This window comes from Pantherophis guttatus, chromosome 8 (assembly GCF_059756535.1).
Source record: "Pantherophis guttatus breed Tessera chromosome 8, ASM5975653v1, whole genome shotgun sequence".
Taxonomy (NCBI): domain Eukaryota; kingdom Metazoa; phylum Chordata; class Lepidosauria; order Squamata; family Colubridae; genus Pantherophis; species Pantherophis guttatus.
Genome location: NC_142070.1, coordinates 33,180,166 through 33,207,281, shown reverse-complemented (window position 1 = coordinate 33,207,281; position 27,116 = coordinate 33,180,166). Strand labels below are relative to the sequence as shown.

General features: G+C 34.3%; 1 long non-coding RNA gene across 4 annotated transcripts; it reads right to left on the bottom strand.

The window, feature by feature from the left end:
- Positions 1-2,073: 2,073 nt before the first annotated feature.
- LOC117680244 (uncharacterized) lies at positions 2,074-24,356 on the bottom strand. Of its 4 annotated transcripts, none has more exons than XR_009621217.2 (4): positions 24,230-24,356; positions 10,071-10,180; positions 5,357-5,529; positions 2,074-2,123 (listed from the first exon to the last, which is right to left on the bottom strand). It is a non-coding gene; the product is annotated as an uncharacterized LOC117680244 (long non-coding RNA). The 4 variants fall into 4 exon arrangements; XR_004595588.3 differs by having other exon boundaries at positions 10,074-10,180; XR_004595586.3 differs by having other exon boundaries at positions 10,087-10,180.
- Positions 24,357-27,116: the final 2,760 nt, after the last annotated feature.

The window sequence follows — 27,116 nt, the reverse complement described above, 5'->3', positions numbered from 1 at the left end:
GGCTGCTGTCTCCACCCTCAAGGGAGAAGGGGCGTTGGTCCTACCTGATACGCCCCTTCTCGTTGAGTGGAGACAGCAGCCAGCCCCACCCTGGTCCTTTCAGTCTGGTCATTCATATTATTGTCTTATTGCATGGTTGTTTACTGTTGTTTATGGTTTTTTCTTTCCACACACCGAGTCTGTTTCCTTCTCCTTCGACAAAAAACTGGGTGCCTTAGCAACAGGGGAAGGATTTAAGAAGATTTTGCAGGCTCAGTCCAACCTCTGACCAATGAGCACAACCCACGTCTGGCTGCTGTCTCCACTCAACGAGAAGGGGCGTATCAGGTAGGACCAACGCCCCTTCTCACAAATCTTATACTTATTATATATAGCCTCTGTAATCTTCTCATTCAAATCTTTAAAAAAAGCTAACACTTTAATAACATTTTTATCTAATATCTTCACAAGTCTTCTCTGAGATTGAACTACATCTCAAGCAAAAATTCTTCTCTCTCAATTCCAATATAGCCGGATTATCTGTGTTTCTTTCCAACATTTTGTCTGTAACTTCTGATTTATTCTCCAGAATTTCTGCTTTGTCATTAATTTGTTTTACATCTCCATTGTCTTTCAGAGCTTCCCACCTTCTTAACTTCTGTTATTTCCTCTTTCATCTTTAGGAGGCTTCTATCCATTCTTTTTTTTTCAAAAATTCTAAAATTTTAACTAAAATATGTTCATCACATAGCTCATGCTTTACATAATAGCACATAATGTTCAACTCCATCAGTTCTCCTTCCCTCCCACTCATGGCAACTTGAAAGCTTTGCAAGTTGGCAAAGGCATCATCATTCAGTGTTAATCATCAAGCTCCATTAAATTCTATCAGAGACAACAATATACAGATAGTCTTCGACTTACAACCACAACTGGACCAGAAGTCCCAAAGGTGCTCTTTCAAGAGGCGACTGGACTTTCTGTTTTTTTCTTTTAAGACATTTCGCTTCTCATCCAAGAAACTGAAGAAGAAATGTCTTCAAAGAAAAACCAGAAAGTCCAGTTGCCTCTTGAAAAAGCACCTTTGGGACAACCATGACCTGGATGACTGAGAAGCTCCATAGACAATTGGACCACAATTTCCATTACTAAGAAAGTCAACTGTTATATGACTTCATCCAGACTTGATGACCTCTTTTGCCATGGTTGTTAAGTGAATGACATGGACATTATGCAAATATGGCTTCATCCATTGACTGATTTTACTTTTCAGAATGAGAAGATTGCAACTGATGATTAAAGAACCCCAGGATGCTGACACTGTAACAATTGCCAAGTGCCCAAATTTTTATTACCTGGCTAATGTTTGTAAGTGTGAATACTGATTATAAGTCACTTTCTCCAATGCCACTGTAATTTTGATTGGTCACTAAATGAATGACTGCAAGTCAAGGACTACCTGTATATATTTTAACATTAAATAATAACTCAATTTCATATTCTTTTCATTTACTTTACTGATTATTTAAAAAATACAAAAAAACAACAACACACCATCGTTCCTTCATCCTATATCTTATCTCATATCTATAAGCTTAAAGCCTCATAATATACATTTTCCCCATCCTTTTGAAATGCATCCTAAATAGTCCAAATGAGTCCAAATTCAGGTCCAGGTCCAGAATCACTCCAGCCTCCATGCAAGCAGGCATTCCTCTAAAAATGCACACAAAAAAGCACACTAATGGAGGGAGAAGCTATCTATGGATTCTGCAAATATTTTTGTGTCGTCCTCAATTTCTTTGTGTTATTTTTATTTTATTCCTGATGTATAAGTATATGCTGATAGTTGTTCATTAAAATGTGTCTAAGAGACAGTCTTATGTCGGTGTCTTTGTGGTTGTTCTATCTATTTGTAGCTTTCTTCTCCAAACTCACATGCACATAATAAAATTTAGCTGGTCTACAGTTTAATCGTTAAGATTTATAGACTTTTAATGTTCTGACAATTTAATAAGTACACTCCATTTTTCTCCTATCATGCCACCAAAGAATAGTTATACTTGAAGGTTTGAATTTTCAACATTTTATTAAAAGAAAAGCTATGCCTCCAGGCAGTTCATAATCATTTTGCTGTCAGGAAGCTGAAATCGTAAGGGACAAAATTGATCTGTTACCATTTAGGCTCATGTGAATTACTAGAGGTATTAACTTTATTTTGAAGGTATAGATAACATAAGATTAACTATTGCATTCTGTTAGAATTCATACCCCCTTCCTAATAAACAATGATGTAAGTTGTACTATTAGACATTTTTTTTTTTAAAAAAATGTGAAATTTGGCATGTTCGCTGAAAAGCAGTAAGATTTTTTTTGAATTTTATTTACAGAAAAAAGTGTTATCTATATTATTCATTTACCAGCTGATTTGTGTAATTTATTTCAGATTCTATGGATTATTTATAGCAAGATCTATAACTGATGTAAGAAAGATTTGCCTCCAATAACACATTGGATATTCTTCTTATTCTCTTTTTCAGCATCTGTTCAGAGATATCGTATTTTATTTATTTATTTATTTATTTATTTTATTCGATTTCTATACCGATTTCTATATGCAGGATTTTAGAGTGCAAAGTCACATAGACCAAAAGTTAGAGATTTTGGTAATTCTCGTAATTTTGGCATTTTCGTTATGTGCAAAAATTTAATGTGGCACATAAGCCCTGTAGAAAGTCATCACCCACCCATCCTCCTAGAGAATGAAATATTTTGGGGAATATTAAAAAAGGCAGGATAGAATATTTCCCCTAAAGGAGAAATGTGGGTAGGGGATCTTAATGGAGGCAGAAACCAGCTACGGTCTCTCAGCCCCAAGCAAAAACTGAGGCTAGCTTTTAGAAATGAAGATTTGGGACTCCAGTTAGAAAGACTGGTTCAGACTGAAGCTTTAGATAAGCAACAAACCTAAATTTGACAAGATTAGCTCAGACAAACACTTAGGATTTGCATTTCCCCTTTTGCCCATAGAGCCAGCCATGACCTCTACATGACCCCATAGGAATCCAGAAGGTATAAAACCCACCCATTCTCAATTCCATTTGTCAGCTGTCCCAGAACTGCACACTGTGTGTGTATTGGTTCTGTTCATCAATAAACAGAATCTTTCTTTCCAATCAGCCTCCATTTTATTCCCAGCTTGGAACCGGGCCTAGATTTTTATTCCAACAGTCCTTAAATAGATTTAACATATTTGAGAGCAATGCCAAAATAAAGGGAAGGCCTTTTACAACATATTTGGAGAGAGAATAAAGGCAACAATAAATGCTGCAACAGATGGACAGAATAATGGTTTATTAATTGTCTCTTTTTGGAAACTTGACTATGAGTTTTGATAAGTGTAAAAGTTGTGTAAACACATTCAAATATGCTCAAGGTATGGAATGCATAAAAATATAATGGCTTAAGTTTGTGTGCAGGAAAAAAACTTTATAGTTTAAAACTACAAAGATTCTTGTTCTCAATCTTCTTAGCCCCTTAGTGCTTTAAATGTAAGCATATTACTAATTTTACAAGGAATTCTTTATAGATGTTTCAAAGCAAGCAAGTAAATAAATAAATGAATAACCTACTAACTTCAATACACTGCTAATTAGAACAAACCATCATGGTAAATTAAATCTGATAAAATTTTACCTCAGACTTACCATGCATTTTAATACACAGAATTGTTTTCATTTAAAATTCAAAAATACTCTCTAGGCAATATGCACTGGGCTAATGTAGCATATGGTCAAAAAGGTTGAGACGGCAGCTGCAACAGTGAGATCAAAGCTCTGCCTGTTTTTGATCTATGACTCACATAAGAAAAAGAATGGAGCTTCAACTTATCTTTGTGGTTGCCATCTTGATATTTATTGAAACTTGCAAACAACCTTGGCAAAGTATTTTAAAAAGACTCTTCAGAAAGTGTCAAGGCTTCCATGCCTTTGATATAGCTGCTTTGAAGGATATTCCTGAATGGGCAAGTGAATTGCAGATACTACCAATACTTCAACTGGGAAATGAAGTGCCTCTTTTTCTGAATGCTTGCATGAAAGCCAGAGCTTTGGTACACTTGTCTATCCTAACTTTGAAAGAGCTTCACTCATACCTATGTAGTTTGGGAAGTACATATTTTAAAGTCTGGACACACTTCTGTTTTGTTTTACTAGAACTGTATTTCACACTTTCAAGAAATGCTTGATAGGCTTAAGTTATATATGTTTTAATATTTGTAGGCATATGCTAATAGATGTTTAGATTACCAAAACATTGGAGTATTCTATCTCAAAATCTACATACTTTCTAAAAATCAATATACAAATATATCCGTGCATTTAATAAAATAGCTAGTTTTAACAAATGTTGAAAAATAAATAGAATTATGGAAGCAGAAAATATTTTAGCACTCTGCTGACTAGAAGCACATCCAACCAACCAACTGAAGAAAAACTTAACAGTTTTTATGCTAATTACAAATAGCCAGTTTTACCACCACTGAATGAATTTTTTTAAAAAAATTAATGCAACTTTTAGGTTTATACGTATATGAAAAATTAAATTAGGTAAATGTACTTTTTTTTTTTCTGTTCAGTCAGAGATTCAAGGTTTTTCAGAAATGGTTTGCTGTTTCCTCCTTCCTAGAGAAACTGACTGATTTAATACTACCAATCAGCTGACTTTGTGTCTAAGGTAGGGGTATCAAACTCAAGGCCCTCAGGCCACCTCCTGGAAACAGTGAAGGACCAGCCCACGGTGCCTCTGCCAGTGAAAGTTTTCACTGGCAGATGGTTGCAGGAGGCCATACCAGCCAAAAACAGACCTCGCAAGAGCCATCCACGATCGTCCTGAGCTCTTTTCACTAGCAGATGGTTGCAGGAGTTTTTGCTGACAGAGGTCTCGGGCCACCATAGGTGCCCCTGACATGAATAATGTCAAACTGGCCACGTCCACCCTGGTCCCTGAGGTCAAACATAATTCTGATACGGCCCTCAATGAAATCGAGTTTGACACCCCTGGTCTAAGGTAACACTAGAACTCTTGGTCTCCTGGTTTCTAGCCTGAAGCCTTAAAACTACACCAAACTGGCTCCCAATATTCAGCTTATATAAGTTAAAATTGTATTTTATTTTTCATGGTCAAGCAAAATGAAACAATCCCTCATACATAATAATAGAACTTGTAAGTCACATTGATTGCCAATAATTACAGTCAATTACTTTATGAAATTAATTCCCATATGTACATTTACATTTAATGCCAAACCAATTGCAATTAAAATTTAAAATTCTATTACATTTAAAATAAATGTATGTTTATTCATAGAAAATATTACCTTTTTTTTTTTTTTTAGTATGGAATACCGCAGTATAAGAAAAGCTTTTCTTCTCCTCATCACTTTATCAAAGTATATTAAAATTCCTTTAGGATTCATTTCATATTGTTTTTATTTTATTTTTGAGACAATAAAAGATGCTTCATTCTGTAGGTTTCCTTGCTACTTTGGACCTGTGGAAAAAAAAGACCATGAAGGACTCCTCTAATGATATAGTTGCAATGTAGTCTGCAAGTTGCTTGAAAAATTATTGTAGAATGAAATCTCAGACAGCTACATTTAACAGTAATGTTAACCTTTGGGTTCTGTTGAAGTCTTTCATGATCTGAGCCATATACTACCTCATTACAGTTTTAAAAGTATCAAATGTATTCTAGAATAATTGGTGATAGCCCATGTCTCTTTTAAATTTAGTTTTGTATTGATGTATATGGAGATTCTCAGTCATCCAGGTCCTGGTTGTCCCAAAGGTGCTTTTTTCAAGAGACAACTGAACTTTCTGGTTTTTCTTTGAAGATGTTTCACTTGTCTTCCAAGAAACTTCTTGAATGAGAAGCGAAACATCTTCAAAGAAAAGCCAGAAAGTCCAGTTGCTTCTTGAAAAAAGCACCCTTAGGTTTTGTATTGAAGGTTTCAGTTTTTAAGCATCAAACATTACAGTCTTGGACAGATATCCCTGATAACTTTTCACTTATAAATCAATTACATTTGATAATTCTATACTTTGTTTCCATTCAGTTCATCTCACATTTTATTCTAAGAGTTACTATAATTAAGTTCATAGTAAATTACAGCCTTTTTGGCTCCAAGACCAATAATTCAATGCACAGTAATTTAAAATATCCATAAATTATATCTCTGTGGAATGACTATTACCCTATCTGTGTAAGGATATCTGAAGTCACTCATGGACACAATGAGTTTTATTTTGAACACTTCCCTGATTCATTGTTTCAAGATAGATTGACAATTTGAGACAATGCTCAATAATAGCTTCCTAGCACTAAATTATGTTGGGTTCTGGTAGAAATAATATCTCATTTAAGTTCCCTTGTACTTAAAATATTTCAAAGCAAGTGGTAGCCCAGATGCTTTATGGGGCTGCATATCAAGAACATCCTTCCTGTTGAGCAATTTCTCTATCCCTGTTGGTCAAGTGACAATATTATCCATGATGTCCTTTACTGCCTCATTTATAATGAAACCAGGGTCAAATTATTAATGGCAGATAAATTCAACAGCTCTGTCTTGAAAAATTGAAAGATTTTGGAGATGTGTTTCAAACTGTCAGCAACCAAACTTTTCTCTGCCATCATTTAAATAAGTAGAAAGAAATACTTATTAGTAGTTTTGACTTTATTCTGTTGTAGCCTAAGTACATATACTACTGTATTCCTCTATTTTATAATTTCATTGTTTCATTGTTATTTTAATGTATATTGTGACATGTTTTGAGCTACGGTTACTTACTTCTTCCAATTGATCTTACTTCTTGGTGATTTATCCACACAACTATTTGCTATTCTTGACAATAATGTGGTATAGTTTGTAATTACTGCTTGCATCAGTGGTGGGTTTCAAAAATTTTTACTACTGGTTCTCTGGGTGTGGCTTGGTGGGTGTAGCGTGGCTTGGTGGGCGTGGCAGGGGAAGGATACTGTAATATCTCCATTCCCTCCCCAATCCAGGGGAAGGTTACTGCAAAATCCCCATTTCTTCCTGATCAGCTGGAACTTGGGAGGCAGAGAATAGATGGGGACGGGACCAGTCAGAATTTTTACTACCGGTTCTCCGAACTACTCAAAATTTCTGGTACTGGTTCTCCAGAACTGGTCAGAACCTGCTGAAACCCTCCTCTGGCTTGCATGGTAGCTTAAGGTTTCTCCCCACATCTCAAGTTTGCAGTTGCCAATTTTTTGGGAATTTCCTGTCTGTTTGGTTAAAAAAAAAACAACTCCTGGTCACATTACTATCATAAACAATATATTGATCCCTCAAAATCTTGTTGGCATATTTTTCACTGTAAGCATCTCATTATTTTGCTGTTCATTTTTTGTTAAATGTCTTTTTTTACCTTTTGTAAATCATATATTATTCCCAACTTAAATGAGAGAGGGGGAAAAAGAGATTCTCATTTTGCCAAGAATAACCATCCAAATCAGAAGTCATGGTTCTATTGTGGTTTATACCAAGTGAAAGTAAGGCCTTTGGCCTGTTAAACTGGTGGTGAGCTGTTTACTTTTAGAAATCTCTTGTTTCATGGCCTCAATAGAATTCATGTTTCTGGTGCCTTTCTGTTTATTAGAGCTGGGAAACATTTTATATTTAAATGCAAAAAGATGTTTCCAGGCATGCTAAAGTGCACACATAATCTCTGATTTCAACTCCTGCCTTTTCCAAAATTGTGCTACAGCTGCTTTAAAACACAGTTGCTTTAAAAATTGCAGACAGGTATTATGTGATTAGCTCAAGGCACTGTGAAGCATCTTTTCAAAGAACTACATAGTCCTATTGTATATATTATAATATTTGCTATTCTTCATTACAGCCAAAAGTGAAAGATGTAACCATGGTTATAGCTCCTGGGAAAAACAAAAACCTCCCAAAATTGGCCAAATACTTTCATTTCAGAAAAAGGGGGCTCTAAATATAAAAGAATTTTGCTTTTTCAAATAGAATAATCAGTCAGATTTCAGGGGGTCAGGAAGAAGGATGATGATCAGAATAGTGAACTAAGAGATTGAAAATTGAGCACCAATTTAGTTTATTTCTTTCTTACATTGAATAGGCTGAGAAAGTTTTGTTACAGAAGAACTGGCAGCAGGAGTACTTAATTCTTTGTACTCTCCAGTGGGCCAGCTGACTGGAACACTCTTAGGTTCATGGCAATTTCTGCAGATCAGTGCAAAGAAAGATGATTACAGTCATCTCCAACTGTTCAGGGGGATTGAACAGTGTTAAATGATGATGGTGTGAAAGTGTCCAGAGTCTTAAAACTTGAAAATGTGCCTGTTGATTTTAGTTTATAAATGTATTTATAATTCACTAATCTGCAACTAAATGTTCTGCAAGCATTATTTGCAAGTTGTTTAAAATAAAGGAAATTATATAGCAAGGCAAAGTTCATCATTTTAAAAAAATATATTTTGCCAAGTTGGTCTTTCAGTTGTAATTTGATCTATGAATGCCACTATCATACATGCACAGAAATAATAGGAAAATACTCAAAATAGTAGTGCAGGCAAATCATTAATATACCAGTCCTAAGGAGTATGGTTTAGCTTTTTTTCATTTAAATGTTCATATTGTATAACCTATACTGCCTGTGTATGTCTCTTAAACAGACAGAAGGATGCTTTTTTAAAGAGGAAAGTGCCACTAGCACAGATATTGACTGTGTATGAAAATATTTTTATAGCTGTCATTTAGTTTTAAACTCAGTTTAAATGAAAGACATTGGGATTTAAATATCAATCATTTTAAAGAACAATTGAATAGCTTTATTAAAAAAGTATATTGTATATTGGTAATGCCCAGTTATGAACATAAAATGCTGGAAGTAATTATTGCATCATATAATATAATATTGTACAGTAATTGTTTTGATTGTTGTTCAGCTTCATTTCATCATATGCTGTTTTTTCTGTAAATATGGCAGAAATATTTCATGTGAAAATAAATTCCAATTTTGTATCCTTATGAAAAACATAATTCACGTTAGATAGGAAAAAGAAAAATGGTACCCAGAATAAATGTACAAAAACATCTATAAACTTCCCCAACTACGCAGAAAAAGTGGAAGTATTATGGCACCTGAAATATTAAGAACAGTCTGTTTTAAGGTTGGGAGCAATAAAACCGTAGTTGGGCCAATAGCCAAGAATAGGTGGGAAACACCCACACCCGTTTTTTCATACACTCTGTTTTGTTTTATGAAACTCCAGTTCCTTAGCCCCAATATATATATTGGGATTCCTTATCTCCAATATATAAAGAAATATATTGAAAAGAAGGAATAGTTAATATTTATGGTTTAAATATTTATCAAGCTGTCTCATGTTATAATTTATAAATTAGGCTGAAGGGCACATGGTATTAGATCAAGAGTTACTTATAGTCCTAAGCAATTATTTGTCTACCTTTGCCCTATGGGAGTGGTGGTGAACCTTTTACTTACCGAGTGCCGAACAGGAATGCGCTACGCGCCCTGCACATGCTCATGTGCCATCCACAGTAATGCACGGCTGCTTCCCATGTGCTGCGCATGCAACCACACTATCTGCGCATGCACACAGCTTTTGTGCATGCAATGCATGTGTGCAAACACGCACGCATGTGCAGAAGAGCCCTGAAAACCAGCTGGGTCCCCTGAATTGCATGCAGGCACACCAGAGGCCTGAACACCAGTTGGGGCGCATGCGCAGTTTCAAGTGAGCTTGGCGACGGCTCGCGTGCCCGGAAAAATGGCTCTGCGTGCCACTTCCGGCACGCCTGCCATAGGTTCACCAACACGGCCCTATGGTATCCTAAAAAATGGATAGATATATAGCTATAAAAAAAGTTGATTATCTGCCTGTATCTGCACAAACTTTTGAAAGTTTTCTATAGCTGTTCTTACAACAGTTTATTTATAAAAGTTCAAAATTATAATGGTACTGAAAAAATTGGCAATTTTTTCATGCATTGCCAACTTATGACAATTTTTCGCACTTACGACCTTTGTAGCATACCCATGGTCATGTGATCAAAATTCAGATGCTTGGCAACTGGTTCATAATTATGACTGTTGCTGTGTCCCAACATCATGCGATCCTCTTTTGCTACCTTTTGACAAGCAAAATTAATGGGAAAGTCAGATCCATTTAACAACTATGTTACCAACGTAACAACTGCAATGATTCACTTAACAACTATGGCAAGAAAGGTCGTAAAATGGCGCAAAATTCACTTAACAAATGTTTCACTTAGCAACAGAAATTTTGGGCTCAATTGTGGTCATAAATCAAGAACTACCTGTAAATGCTGGAAAAATTAAAATGATATGCTCTAATTTGAAAACTTGGTACTATTTAGTTGAACTCCAGCAATATAGCTTGATAGATGGCCACCTAACCTCTGTTTAAATTCTTCCAGCAGAGATGATTATGCTGCTTAATAGTTCTTACCATTAGGAAGTTTTTCATATAAGGAATAATTTTTATTTTAATTTCTCATCCTAACTTGTGGAACAAAACTCTGTCTTCCACATAGCAATCCTTCAACTACTTGAAGACACCTAACACACCTCATCTCAGTTTCTTTTCTGTGGCTTAAACATTCTCAATGTGCCAACAATTGTTCATAAGTGTTTTCCTTGCAGGCTCATTATTATAACAGAATATATGGCTGTTCTGTTTTGGACATGCTTCAGTTTGTTAGAATTCATTTAAAATGTGATGCCCAGAAATGAATACATATTCTTAGTAAGTGTTGACCAATGCAAAATAATTATTTTTTTAATGTACACAGTATAATCGTATTGATGAAATTTAGAGTTGCATTTGACTTTTTAAACTGCATCACACTTTTCACTCCTGCAGCATTCCAAGATTCACAATTTGAACTAATTTTATATGGAAGTTTTAAAAACAGAGAAATGTTTACAGTACTATATAGATATGTGCTCTGAGACACAGTAGAGAATCAAATAATTAACCATGAGCTAGTTGCCAGTTTGAAACATTGACAGCAAATGTAAACAAGAGCTAGAGTGAATTTATTCAGATATATAGGACCTGTGACTGTAAATGAAATATTGATTTCATTGGTGTTTTTAGACAAAGCAGAGCCTTCCTAAACTTCGATAATCTTTATAAAATATAATCACTCCTAATTTCTTTGGTATGTAAAACACTTCAAGTCTTTTCCCCTTCCCTCTGCCAAATTTTGAAAACAGTATCTTTGCCCAGTTTTTAGCTGACTGTTTTAGAACATCTTATTAGATCTCTCTGTGTCTTCAATGGCAGCCTTTATGATAGACATGAGCCTACGGGTAAAAAGTAATGAACTCAGAAACTTGAACACTGGGAGAATAGCCTGTGGAAAACGTAAGGCAAAAATCATCTTTAAATGTTGCTGATGTCACTAAAGTCCAAAGTTTGAAAATGAAGGGTAGATTGAAATTTAAGGCTTAAATGCAATGGGCTAGATGAGGTCTTAGTGTTTCTGTGGTCTTCAGCAACAGTGGAGTTGCAGAAATGTCACTTGTAGCTGAATTAATAAACTCTGCAGCCTTGTAGCCATACATTTTGATAGTGATACCTTTTTTAGCATTAGAAGGATTGATAAAGAACATAAATATAAATAACCCCATAATTTAAACAGTTATTGAACATAACACCCTATTTCTCAACAAAAAGCAATTGCTGATGTTTAATGACAATCAGCATAATTTATTGATTAAGCTGATGGAGAAACCTGAGCCCTCATTCTGTGTTAGACATAGAAACCAATATTGTGTGACATTGAGGCAGTCATTCTTTCTCAACTTATGAAGAAGGCTACTGAAAATGTTATTGGGGTGCAGACAGGAATCCACATACAATCCTGCATAAGCTTGGAAAGAGTCAAGACTGATTTGAAGGCAAAAAAAAAAAGGAAGGAATGAAGGATATTTTAAAAGACAATTAATTGGTGATTTGTCCAGTTATGTTAACTTAGCTGCTTTCTTTTTTTTTCAAAAAATGCACTTGTCTGAAAGTAGTTCAAATTTCAATTCAAGAAATTAAATGACATATATGATCTATAACAGGGGTGTCAAATTCACGGCATCAGAACAGCGTCATGTGACATATCGGGACTTTTTTGTCCTTTGCTAAACCATGGGCGTGGCCAGCATGTAACGCATCTGACCCACGGGCCTGGAGTTTGACATATATAGAGTCTGATCTATAACTAAATTATATTGTTATTTTCATGTCTGAGTACAAATTTAAGCACACTTTTTTGTTTCAACTCATGCATAAATTTTCTAAATTAAGAGTTCAAAAAGCAGACAAATGAAATAACTGGTCAAAAGTAAGAGCATATTCTTAAAAATAAAATTGTACGTTGGATAATGTTAAATACCAATTATTTTGAGGAAAATGGAAGAACGTGACAGAATTAAGAGTTCTGTTGCCATGCACTACTTTTTATATTATATCCATTGATTTTGGAATGTTGGGTTTTGTTTTCATTATGGATAAATGAAGATCATTTAGAGATACTGATCTGTTAATTATACAATAATTAAAATAGTTAAATGAAATATCATTTATATGTGTGAATAAGAGTGGATATTCTTTCTACAAATATATCAAAGTTCCATTTGAATACCAGACCATAACTGATAAAATGTTTAAATCCAATGTGTTATATATTCAACTAGAAAGATAAGCACTTTTAACATTCACTAAATATAATTTCAAGTGTGATTCTTACATTGTGTTTTTAAGTTTTCAGTGTAAATTCTATACATTTAATTTCAATGAGTTTATCTATGTCACTGTTGTAGGTAGAAGACTGTAAGAGTAATAAAATGCAATTCCAAGTTAGGAAAGCCAATTAGGCATTAATATTACATCATAAACTAACATCTTCTCTGCTTCCTTTAAGCAGTTTGCACAAGATACATAGCTTAGATCTAGACTTAATAATATATAGAGTAGTCTGAGAAAATCAATATAGTTGAGTCACAGTTAATTTAAAGTCCAATAGGTCATATGGGTCTATTTTAGATATCCCATTAAAAAGAAAGGGAGACGAAAGAAAGATGAATAGATAGAACTATTAAGCATGTAGTCTATAATTTCACTAATAGACTTTTGACACATTTATTAGAGATCAACAATGCAACTCTTTTCTTTTCTTAAACCTTATTCTGCTTCAGATTATTTATTTAGCCAAAATCCATTGCATATTCAGAATTCATTGCCAATAGAGTTTAACCTGTTCCATTAAGCCTTCTCAGTTTATTTTATTACTTTGTATAGTTGTGTTTTTTTTGGGGGGGGAGAAATTAGCACATAAATGAATAGTTTATATATTGCAATACAGTTCAATTAGTTATTCCCTTAAAAGGCATGATCTGATCTATCTAATTTAATATTTTTGCCCACATTAGCTAAGAGAATTAGAAGAAGCCCATAAGCGGGCCATACTTTTAATATCTTGTTCAGGTTTCCAAGCAACTGTTACTTAACACTATAGGTACTTCCAATACTGAAGATAACATATTATATAATCAGTAATTATAGTTATTAATATTAATTATAGTTATTAATATTATAGCCATCACTGAATTTTATATATATTCTGTTTAAATAAGTCTCCCTAGCGGTGATATTCACTTACCTTCGCTACCGGTTCGCAAATGTGAACCGGTACACATGCACAGAGCATCAAAAATGGGACATGATGACGTCCGGGCGGATGGACAGGTGGCAAAGCCTCCTGCCACCGCCGCCACTGCTACTGGTTTGCCTGAACCAGATAGAACCAGCTGAATACTACCACTGAGTCTCCCCCTTTATCTTTCCCACATGTCTCACAACTTCACAACTCTGAAGCGAACCTGGCTGAAGCCTCATACTTGTCATGAACTCTGAGAGGGAAATGGGAGGGGAAAGTAGGTAGACCAGCTAACAGTTGAAACAAAAAGTTTTCTTGTGGGAACCAAGATCATCCCAACAGGTGACAGTAATACAGTAAGACAGTAATACAATTATTTCAGCCAATTAATTATTTTTATAAAATGTGAAGGATTTCTTTTAAGTTAAACAAAATCTGTAAAATTTCCTACTAATGTACTGTGAGGCATTAAAATCAAATTAATGCTAAGCTACCGAAGTACTTGGAAAGCAATGTTTTTTCCAGAGTATGAAACACATTAATATGAGCAGTTATTCCAAAAGTAACCAAAGATCTTAAATAGGAAATTTTAAAGGGCAGAGTCCAGTTATTTTCTCATGAATCCATACAGCATATAGATATGTATCAAAGCAAAAAAAAAAAAAATCTTGTCTCTCATTTTTGTTAATCTTAATGTTCAACTGCAGAAAACATCATATTTTACTTCTTTATCTCTTTGATGTATATTTCATATTTCCTTCATAAGCTCCAATATGTCCTATTCCCTCTTATTTTTCCTCAAAACAAGAACTTTGGCTAAGACAGACTGACTGCTGAAAGGTCACCCACTGAACTTCTGTGGCTGAAGGTGAACTAACCTGGGTCTCCCCAGTGATAGTTCAACACTTTAATCACCATACCAGACAGCAATTCATTACCTGAGTTAACATTCTGTGACAAATTTATAAAATATTTCAGCTTAATTTCAAGGACATTTTTACAGCTACTCCTAAATATTAAAGGCAATAAATGCATGCATACACCGTATGAATCTGAACTCTGTAGCCACAAGTGGTATTTATAGCTATAGAAATGTATTGCTGGTGATAGCCCATACACATAGGAGAGATTGTTTGTTTATCTATAGCAGAGCAAAGTTCATTAAATCTAACTCTAAATATTAATAAAGCATGGTATATATGCCCCTATCTATCTATCTATCTATCTATCTATCTATCTATCTATCTATCTATCATGTGTCTGTCTGTCTGTCTATCCACCCACCTATCTAATTTCTACCTCCCAAAAGATATAAGCATATCATTCATGGATGATGATAGTCAATCAACCAAAATGATGCTAATATGTAAAGACATAACCAGATGGACATACAGAAATAAAAATGGCTATTGGAACTCAGATGATAATGCTCACTTATAATAAACGTGTGACTAAGGGTTGATTGTGGAACAGATGATGAATTGCTCATGTATAAAATGCAACAATATAAAATGCAGCAGCATAGGTAGTTATATGTGCTCCTAGAATGGCACATGTTACACATCTGGTCTGCAAGCTGCATTACTGCTAATTTCCTTCCAGATGCAATCCAAGGTACTGGTTTTGACCTATAAAAGCCCCCACAGAAAGGGCTCGCAATCTGGGAGTCCTCCTGGATATGCAGCTATCCTTGGAGGAACATCTGACGGCTGTAACCAGGGGGACCTTTTATCAGGTTCGCCTGATTCACCAGTTGCGGCCCTTTCTTGATCGGGATTCCCTGTGCACAGTCACTCACGCCCTCGTCACCTCTCGCCTTGACTACTGCAATGCTCTCTACATGGGGCTTCCCTTGAGGGGCACCCGGAGGTTCCAGCTGGTCCAGAACGCAGCAGCGCGGGTAGTGATGGGAGCAGCATGGCGCTCCCATGTAACACCGCTCCTGCGCGAGCTGCACTGGCTCCTGGTGGTCTTCCGGGTGCACTTCAAGGTGTTGGTTATCACCTTTAAAGCGCTCCATGGCATAGGGCTTAGCTATCTTCGAGACCGCCTGCTGCTACCGACGACCTCCCGTTGACCCGTGCGCTCCCACAGAGAGGGCCTCCTCAGGGTGCCATCAGCCAAACAATGTAGGCTGGTGACCCCCAGGGGGAGAGCCTTCTCTGTGGGGGCACCTACCCTCTGGAATCAGCTGCCCCCAGAGATAAGGAGAATCCAAGACCTCAGTGCCTTCCGCCGTGCCCTTAAAACCCACTTTTTCCAGCAAGCTGGGCTGACTTAGGAAGAAATTTTTTAAAATTTTTAAATGTTTAATTGGTTTGTGGTTTTTTAAATTTTGGGCCAAATTTATATAGATTTTAATTGTTTTTAATATTTGTATTTCATGTTTTAAATTCTGGCTGTGCACCGCCCTGAGTCCTCAGGGAGAAGGGCGGTATATAAATTGAAAATAAATAAATAAATAAATAAATAAATAAATAAATAAATAAATAAATAAATCTCTCATTGCATGGGATTGTGTTATCTGAGGCACCATTGCTGCCTCTCCTTTTGCATAAGGTGTAGCAGAGAAGGTATGCTCCTGGTTGCATTTTTCAGGGATTTGGCAAATCCAGAAAGTGGGCCTTCTTTGCCATGGCACCTGGCTAGCTCCATCCCCTTAATGTTCCACAAATCCTTGAATACATGACTATCTTATCAGGCATGTGGGTCCCAAGGAGCGGGGAGTTCTTACTATGGCTCACTTAATCAGGTTAACATCCTCCTCTTTGTTTTATGCAGTTTTTAATATTTTTTTAATAATGATTTCTTTTATATGTGTTTATTTGTTTTCTTTTTTAATTAAATTAAATTAATTAATTGTATGCCACTCAGACTTTTTGTATGACTTTTTGTGAAATGGATGGCTATACAAATATGATAATTAAATAAATACCAAATCCCGATGAAAGATGAACAAGAAAGCCAGTCAGTTTCTTTGATATAATTCTCAAAGAAAACATCAAGAACTATTTTAGAACCCTGAACTTTGATGATAGGGAATCAGGGAATTTGTTGAATGAAATCAAAGACTTTAAGGTTAGATATGAAAAGAGACAGCCAAAGAACAAGAAACAGAAGAAAGGAAATGTCAAAACAAACAATGGAAATGAAACAAAGAAACAAGAAACAAAAAAGGTGTTAGGAAAGACTAAATAAAGAATATCAGAGAGCTGCTCCAAGAGACAAGCAGTATCACAAAGACATCAAAGATGGCAAAGACATAGAAAAACAAGGAATTCTTCCTAAAGGTATCAGTATTCAGAAATAGATTCCAACCGCTAACTGGTTTACTAAAATATGCCATTGGGTAGATAATAACTTGATTTCAAGAAAACCAGAACAAAAATGAAAGATATATACTTAAATTGTGCAGAGATGACAATATCCAAGATATTTCAGAAGATATTCTATATTTATAAACTGTCTGGTAATTGAAGTTGAAATTAGATCAATGCTTCTGTCATTACTGAGTCAGAGGCTAACAACAGAATAAGAAGAATCAATGAAGATCGTATCCAAACTATGCAAACAATCCTGGAGAAGAACACAATGGTCAATTGGAAAAGATTGATCTGCCTAGTGATATCAGGGAAAAGGAAACTTAACAATGCAAACTATCAAAATCTTTAATTTAACATGTTCTAAAAATAATGTTTAAGATTGTCCAATGCAGATTAAAGCTCTACAGGTAAAAATGGATGTCAGATGTTCAAACTGGCTTTAGAAAAGATCAAAGAATTATTGCTCCGATATTATGGATAATTTAGAAAATAAAATAACACCAGAAATAAATGTTTTATTGATTATAGAAAGGCTTTGCTATAGTGTCAACCATATTAAATGCTGGATTCTTTTTTTCTAAATAAATTCTCCATCTGAAACAGGAACACAAAACATAAAATGAAGTCCAATATTTGACTCTAATATTTGTAAGGTTAACAATTCAGGTCTTAAGAGTCACTGATTCGATTTATGTGAGATTAATAGTGGGTATTAAACATAATGTATAAAATTAAATGCCAATGAAACTAAGGTGACTTGCAATTAATAAAGTTCAGCCAAAGTTAATATGTTGTTGATGTGAGAGATAATGAGTTATATATTGGAACTTGACTTTATAATTTTCCCATACTTCTTAGATTTCAGATATAGGTTTATATAGCATTAGCTGTCTCTTATTAATACATTTTCATTCTCTTTTACAACTATTGCATATTCATATAATCCTTTTATATATTTCTTTTTTCTTATGCTGTTTTTCTAATCAAAAGTAGGAGACGTATTTAATTAATAAGACAAAAAATAGCTTATTTCATTCAAAAATATTTGTTTTCTATATTTTTTGAGGGGGGGGGGAGGCATTTGTATATTTTTTCATGCCAAAAATGGGAGCAGGATGCAGTGGTGTAATCTTCACAATAGTATTTACAAGTATTTAGTATTTAGAAAAACACAAGAAAGAGGATTAATGCAAAAATAAGCAAATAATGACCTACAAATGTTTTTTTGTTGTTGTTCTAGTTTTTCAGTTCCCAAACTCCTCAAGTCTATGACATCAATTATTATTATTGGTTGTTTTATTAATTTTTAATAAATTAACAAAAAAAAATTGGCAATGCATGCATTAAGCTTTTACTGGTTAAAATAATCTTCAAACTATTTCCTAAAGTGGTCCAAAGTGCAAAATGGTCAAAAGTTCTCCCCTACTCCTTTCTTAATAGCACCTCATGAAATAACCTTTGCATAAGAAACGGGTTCTAAGCAGGTTCTGTATTGGAACTGATACAAAACTTTAATTGATTTGTTCAGCCGTGGAAACTGGCTTTTGATCGAACAAATATTTTTTTAAATGTTTTTTTAAATAGAAAAAATTGACATACAGGTAGATTATTGCAAATTGTATATATGTTTATCTTCTTATGGGATCCTTATTGCTCTCTGAGCTTGTTTTCTTACACGGTTAGGTAATACCTTCTAGGCTAGAAGAAGTAGGGTTTGCTCTCAATTTATATACAATTGGCTTGCTCTGTCAGTGTTGATGGGAGGTTGTTTTCTCCTTGATAGTTCTTTGATTAGGCAGTTGTTTATTGCTTATTTGATGTTGCTCCTGGTGTTAATTCCTGCTAAACTAGTGGCTGATTGCTGCCAAGGAGTTCTGCTCTTTTTGTTTCCTTTTAGCTTTTTTTGTCTAATTGTTTTGATTGTTGTTTATCTCAATGTGCCTATTGATGATTCATTTGTTGGAGTATGATGCTTCCATATACTGTACACTGTATAAACTTCCATATATCTTTCTACTCTTTTCTTTATGGGTTCTCTTTCTCTCTTCTCAAAATTGAAATTAGCTACTGTAAATGTACTTTATGCTATGTAGCCTATAGTTATGTTTCTCTCATCCATTACAATGATTGAAGAAACCATTTATAATCCTGTCAGGAAAGAATATAAGAAAGAGGCTTTGGTACTGTATATAGTAAGATTCAACATTGCAATTATGCATTCCTTTTCTTTGATTGACAAGATAGATGATATGGTGGTGAACTTATTCATGTCTAATTAGAGGAAGTTGAAGTGCATTTTCTATAATGGGGAGGACTAGCTTATAAGCAATCAATTAACTGTGCAAAAGGATTTGTGTAAAATGTTGCTCAAAATAAATGGTATTTATTAGCTCTTAACTAAGTCACAGGAGTTAATGACCATGGCAAAATTTATTTTACAGAAAAGAACTAAACTGAAAATAAAATTAGAAAATATGGAGAGAATCTATTACAATATAGGAGAATAGAAATTGGGAAATATTATTTTGCATGGTGAATTTGATAGATGTAGGAGTGCATTGTCAGTTTCCCATTATTATGAATTTTTCATACAGCAGAATAAAAATGTCTTTATGTTTGAGCCCTGAACTATGCTTTATCTTTTTATCTTTTCCTTCCCCCTTCCTATTTCTGCCAATAAATAAAAAGCAAGAAGGAACAGTATGTAGCAGAATATTCTGATGTCTTCTTTATTGTAGTAGAAACAAATAAACAAAAAAAGCACATTGCATATTGCTGATTTATGATATGGTCATTAATTAAATCTTATCTGTCAGATATTCATTAGTCTTTAGGCATTGCAGTTCCATCATTGTAATTGCTGGAATTAAATGTCATAAATAAATATGGTTCATTTCCTATAATCCATTATAGCAACCTTGATCATACAATGAGTGATTAGTTACACTAGCTTTTAAATTAATAAATATAACATTATTTCAAATGTTATGCTTGCAAAAGAAAGAAAAATGTTTTTCAACACTTGTTGCAAAAAAGGTTAAAGTACCCTGTTTCCCCAAAAATAAGACATCCCCTCATAATAAGCCCAATTGGGCTTTTGAGCGCATGCGCTAAAATAAGCCCTGCCCAAAAATATATAAACACAGAGCTTGAAATCAGGTAAGACGGCAAGAGGAGCCCCATCTTGCTCGAAGAACCCCAAAATAATAACGCCTCCCCCAAAATAAGGCCAAGCGCTTATTTCAGGGTTCAAAAAAAAATATAAGACAGGGTCTTATTTTCAGGAAAACATGGTACCAGAATAATTTTTGCTTCATAAATTTTCATAACCATAATGATGTTTTGGAGGTTCTGAATGTATTGGGAAGTCAGAAATCTCAATACTATAAAAAGCCTCTTATTTTTATTTTAATGTAGTATTTTAATTTAGGGTAATAAAGCATTTGTGATACTGAAGTATTGTATGCATGATGAGACTGTAATACATATTACCTTGTTTATGTGTTATATATAAGTGTATACCTATATATTTATTTAATAAAATAGATATTTCTATTTACTTAATAGAAAGTCAGTAATAGACATATTGTTATTTATACAAATAAATCATGAAGAAAGTTTAGGGTCATTTTACATTACATGTTTTATAAAGAGTTGTCTTATATTCATTTATTTTCATAATTTCTAAATGCTATACAATTATAATTCATGCATATTTTAAAATTGCTCATGTAAATTTTCTGATCTGTTTGGTGGAAATTTTCTTGGTTTTAAAGAAATTATATTCAATAAATTATTTACTTTTTTTTTTTAGATACTGTGGATTCTGCCTAATTAATCATATCCTTTTTTCTTTAAAGCAAGGTTGCATTTGAATGAATGAACATTTTATGTTCAAGACATGGTTTAATGAAATTAATTAAAAAATAATTAGTAAAAAGATGTATTTGTCTCTTTTGAAATATAGGAATGTGTACAAAGAACAGTCAAATATATTGTATGTTCATTATGGTTTTATCAAAATTTTCCATCCAACCAAATTTTAATATTGAGATCCATGAATACTTTATTATTTGCAACAATTCTACATTAAAATCAGTGGTAAACCCAGACAGAATAGTGATTGTAAATTAATTATGTGATGATTATATTTGTTTATTTATTTTATTAAGGCAATCTATCTCTTAAAATAAGATGGCTCACAACTACCAGTAAAAACAAGCATAAAAACAAAACCTACCAGACACCAGGCCTTCCTACCAGACACTAGGCCAACCATTTATCTGTCTGTCTGTCTGTCTGTCTGTCTGTCTGTCTGTCTGTCTGTCAACAAGTACAAGAAAACAAGTAACAGTATAGACAGAGACATGGACACATGAAAATTTTTTGGCACAAATAAAAGGAAATAAATGAGCAAAACATAGCCATAAACACATAAAATGAGTACATATAAATGGAAACAGAAGGACAGTTAGTAGTTTACTAGCTTCCTGACTCAACCCACATTGTAGTGCAACATTTGGGGAAGAGACGATCTTTGTACCCTTTCAGAAGCCTAAAATCTCTGTTTCTCAACCTTGATCACTTCAAGATGTCTGGACTTCAACTCCCAGAATTTCATAGTCAGCCATGCTGAAGTCCAGAAAGCTTGACATTGCTAAGGTTGAGAAACACTGGGCTAAAAAATTACTTTAATGATTTTTGTCAGCTTCAAACTGAGTCTGCTCACTTTAGTTTACAAAACGAAATATTCAGCTGAAGCATGATTTAACAGCCCAATTTGAGGCATACGACTTGGTCACATTAGGTGTTTTCTCATTGGATAGAATCGACAATGAAAAGAAAGCCCATAATATATCTTTACCCAAACTTAAAGAACATTTTTAAAGTAAATGCCAAATGGAATGTATCAATTCTAGGCTAAGGGACTGGAATTGAAATGTTTTCCTATTAATGAGAGGTTCCAGATTTTGTTTTCAAGGAACAGGTTTGGTGGCCTCAAGCAAACAAACAAACAACAAATGAAGTTGAAAATTCCTGAACTAAACATAATTATTTCTTTCTTGATTCTAAAAGTTCTGACACTAAGAATTTCACTGAAAACTTTTCTTTGGAATAAAACAAATAAAAACAATTTCATCTCTACCAAATTCACAGAGAATTTAACATAAAATGTACATGAAATGTACATTTAAATCTACATAAAATGTAACAAAAATTTGGTACTTACTAAAACATTCCTTAAACTATGAGCTTTCAATTTAATTTTTTAATTAATATGGAAAAAATGTTGTACAAAAGTTTTCTTTATAAATCAGAATGGTAATAAGTCTTTCATGGTTAAAGACATTCTTTATACCAGTGTGTCAAACTCACGTCATCATGGTGGCATCATGTGACATATTGGGGCTTTTTTCCCCTTTGCTAAACCAGATATGGGCGTGGCCAGTGTGTGACGCATCCAGCCCATGGGCCTGGAGTTTGGCAGACCGTCTCTATACTTTCCCATTATTTTAAATAGATTTTAAATTTGACTATAAGTGTCTTGATGGACTCTGAAATGTACATTTACACTTTTGTAGTGTTCATTTTTACAACTAGGTAGAGCACAGTTACATAGCAAAATTCTACTGTATAAAATCTGTGTATTATAATTAGATATTTTCAAGATGTTGCCATTTTATGATTAATAGTTTTACACAGTTTACACAGTTATAATTAAGGACATGAAATAGATGGAATTTCCCATATTAGTTTTCATCTACTATAGCAGGAGTGTCAAACTGTGTCCCCAGGCTGGATGCATCACGCACAGGCCACACCCACCCCAGGTCAGTGAAGGAAAAAAGCATTCTGATACATCACGTGATGGCAACGTGATGGCGTGAGTTTGACGTTTGTGTGTTATACTATATCTGCTATAGCACCATGGTTGTGCAGTGGTTAGAATGGAGTACTGCAGGATAATTCTGCTGACTGCCATCAGTTTGATTCTGACCGGCTCAAGGTTGACTCAGCCTTCCATCCTTCCGAGATCAGTAAAATGAGGACACAGATTGTTAGGGGCAGTATGCTGACTCTGCAGACTGCTTAGAGCCTGTTGTAGGTACTATGAAGCAATATATATGTCTAAGTGCAATACATTGCTCTAAAGAGATAATCAGTTTCACAAATAGAATGGATCAACATATCATATATAGCCTCCTGAGTATAATCTACCAATCACTAAAGATACTCTTGCTACTTTATGTTGTCTTTATGATGTCCCCTTGTTTTTTCAAGGACTGCCAAAAATGATGACAAGATTTTTATAATAATTTAACATTAATTTTAACAAGATTAAACTAAGAGAGAATTAAATAATCTATTTTGGGTTCAAAAGTCCCAAATGAGTTTAGTGTACAATTAAATTAACCTTTTTTAATAACACGGTTAATGATGTATAAATAAAATAATATTTTAAAATACAGAGGGTGACCTATATTATATTTATAACTTTCATAATTAATATAGAACTGAACATTAATGGTTACAAAGATTGGTTTTGAAATATATTGCGGATTGTCCACATCATTATAGCAAAAACATTAAAAGCCAGCCTATTACGCTGGCTATAGGAAGAAAAAGAAGATTGCAAGCAAGCTTAATTGTGATATCTCAAGCAGGAACTAATTTTCAACTAATACCAAAATTTGCTCTTTCTAGATTTCAGCTAATGTACTCAATGGTTCTGCAAGAAAATCTTTCTAAATCTCATATTACAAGAACTTGTTAAAACAGTAAAATCAGTAAAGGATATCTTCAACTCAACCTGAAAACAGCAAAATAAATTAAAACTAACATTAATATTACCAGAAAATGTAAATGCAACATTAGAGTTGCAAGAGAAGTGAAGAAGAAGCAAGGAACTGAAAGTAAGAAAAAGTGATTAGGCTAAAATTGCAGGTGTAGGAAATACAAACTACTTATAGACTGAATTGGATGTTTGTTAAGTATATTGTTGTGTTACCAACCAGCAGAGTAAGTGCACAGAGAAACGGTACTGAGAGCAATGAATACAATACATACAAACTGGTTTAACAAAGCTTTTACTTTGTAGTGAAAAACAATTGCCTAGTCTTTTAGTCAATCCAAGTCTTTAGCCATTCAAATCAGTCCGAAGTTACAAATATCATCTTACCATACAAACAGCAGTAGGTAATAAACAGCAATTCAATGCTGGTAACATATCATGATGGTAGCAGATCCATCCACTTCTTCACACATGACGGTAACAGTTCCAACCATCAAGTCAAGCAATTCTGACAAACAATGATTATAGCTCGGCTGTCTCCTTATATACAGTTTACACTAGTAATTATCCACTTAAGATAAGTGAAGTCAGCAGTGCAATGACTCAACAGTACAATTTGTATAATTGCAGTCAGCAGTCAGTCAGCAGTCATTAGTCATTACAATGACTCAGCAGTACAATTACTCAGCATTACATCTTAAAGTTACAGAACTCATTTAAATTTATAGAACACATATATTGCCTGGACAACCCGTTAGGCTTATACCATATCCTAACAATGTTAATCTTAATCTAGAAACTCAGCCCTATTTTATGAAGCCCTATTGGTTCAAAAGTGCAGGAAGGGATAGAATAGAGAAGAAAGCTACTTTAGAAAGAGATACACAGTTAACTTCCTCACAGAGTGAGACAAGAAAAGAAGAAGAAAAAAGGTTTTGGGAAACAGCCGAGTGGAAAATCTCTCCTTTGTTATCTGAACGTAGAAGGAGACAACCTTGATAAAGGAATGCAAGAACCTTTATCTACAAAAAAGACTGTAAATTAAATTTCAACCTTAGAAAAGTAGTAAACATAAGAAAGTTACTTTTAAAAGGATTCAATACAGTTTAAGAAACATCAGAAGAAATCTCTGCCAGCTTTTTAAGATCCTGTTACTATTCTGAAGAATTCATTCATTTCATAAATAATAACATATAATGCCATTAGTGGAGAGCATTTCCTGACTTGGTCTACCTTGAGAGATTGACATAGCAACATTAAGCACAAGACATCTCTTCCAGCAGTATTTTTCCCAGATGGGGTTCCATTCTTTGCAGTCAACAAAAGAAATTGGAAATCAGATTTGGAATGGAAAGAGTTTAGATGTATTCAGCTGACACTGTGGCAAATATTTGACAAGGGAATCTGGCAATTTCATTGCTGAGCAAATTGCCATTGGAGTGGCTTGTGAAAATTTAAGATCTGAAAAGCCGAGAAAAACAGATTGGACACCAAACTCAGAAACTAAGCAATCAGAGAAGGGCATAAAACTTTTTCTTAAGTTCTTTTTCTGTGAGCACTTTCCAAGGGCAAGGAGATAATTAGTTTGAATATATATTGAACTTGTGAAATAGACTGCACCTTTAAAGAGATTGCTCAGTCTAATATGCAAAAATGAAGGTAAACTGCTAGTTTTGAACAAACCTTCCTGCAGGCACTTATTTCTTTCTGATTCTTCAATTCTTTTGCAACCAATAGGATTCCATATATCTTCATATTTTATATTTAAGAGTATTATGGCATTGTGGAAAATCACATGAGAATCTCAGCTCTGAAAAAGCTGTTGAACCTTGCCAAATCATTTGTACTGTTGCTCATGAAATCTTACTTTATTTAAATTTTTTCCAATTTACCCTCATTCGCTTCTTCCCAATATGTGAAAAATTTATCAGTCCATGAAAGTATATAGACTCTTTTTAATATACCTTATTAAAAATAAAAATGGATATGATGCAATACTTTTTATTGCATCAGCTAAAGCAATAAGAATTATCTCTGTTATTTTCCTGTATTGTGAATGCTAAATATTGTATATTTATACTATTTATTTATATAACACTGCTTGCAGACAGCTGGTCATTTGCATTCTTTTATAGATTCCTTGAAGCAACTTTGAGGTTTATCTGTATCATCAGAGTCACCTGAGTAGTGCAAATGGGTGTAGAGTCTTCTTGAAACTGTTGAAAGGATTGTGTTGTAGTTCTTTCAACAGTCCTTTCCATAGTTCCAAGAAGGCTCCACACCCATTTGCACTACTCAGGTGACCCTGATGACACAGTTAAACCTTCAGGTGACCTCAATGACTCTAAAAGAATGCAAATAACCAGCTGCCTACAAGGAGTATAAATCCTTCCATTCCCCACCATCCAGTCAGAGCTGAAGAAGCTTCTTGGATGAGAAATGAAACACTTCAAATAAAAACCAGAAAGTACAGTTGCTTCTTGAAAAAGCACCTTTGGAACAACAATGACCTGGATGAGTGAAAATCTCAATAGACAAGCAGTCAATAGCTACAGTATAAGGAATCACATAAATATATGTAGAGCAGAGCAGAGCATTCTTTATTGGCCAAGTATGATTGGCCAACACAAGGAATTTGTCTCTGGTGCATAAGATCTCAGTGTACATACAAACAAAAAAGTGATAAGTCATAGATCATAAATGATAGTTACAATTATAAATCATAAGATACCAATAGAAGAAGGTAGTAGGAAATATGAGAGGGATAATAGTAATGCAGCCATACAACATGGGTAAATATATAACTTTAGGTTTAAGACAATATTGTTGGGGTTAGGTGTTCAGCACAGTGGGGAAAAAAACTTTGTGTCTAGTTGTTTGCAATGCCCTTCTCATCCTGAGAAGAGAAGTTGAAACAGTTCATGCCCAAGATGTGAGAGGTTTGTAGATATTTTGTCAGCCTTCTTTCTGGTTCATGCAGTATACAGGTCCTCAGTGGAAAGCAGGCTAGTTGCAATTGTTTTTTCTGCAGTCCTAACTATCCATTGAAATCTGTATCTGTATGGTTTGGTTGTTGTGCTAAACCAAACAGTTATAGAGATACAAATGACAGACTTAATGAACCCTCTATTTAACAAAATCAGCACACTCTCCTTCTCTCTCTCTCCCTCCCTCCCTCTTTTCCCCTCTATCTCCCCCTCTCTCTTTCTCCACGCATACCCTTAGGTTTTCCTATCTTGTGCATATACTCAGGCATTCAATTTCTTTCTGGATG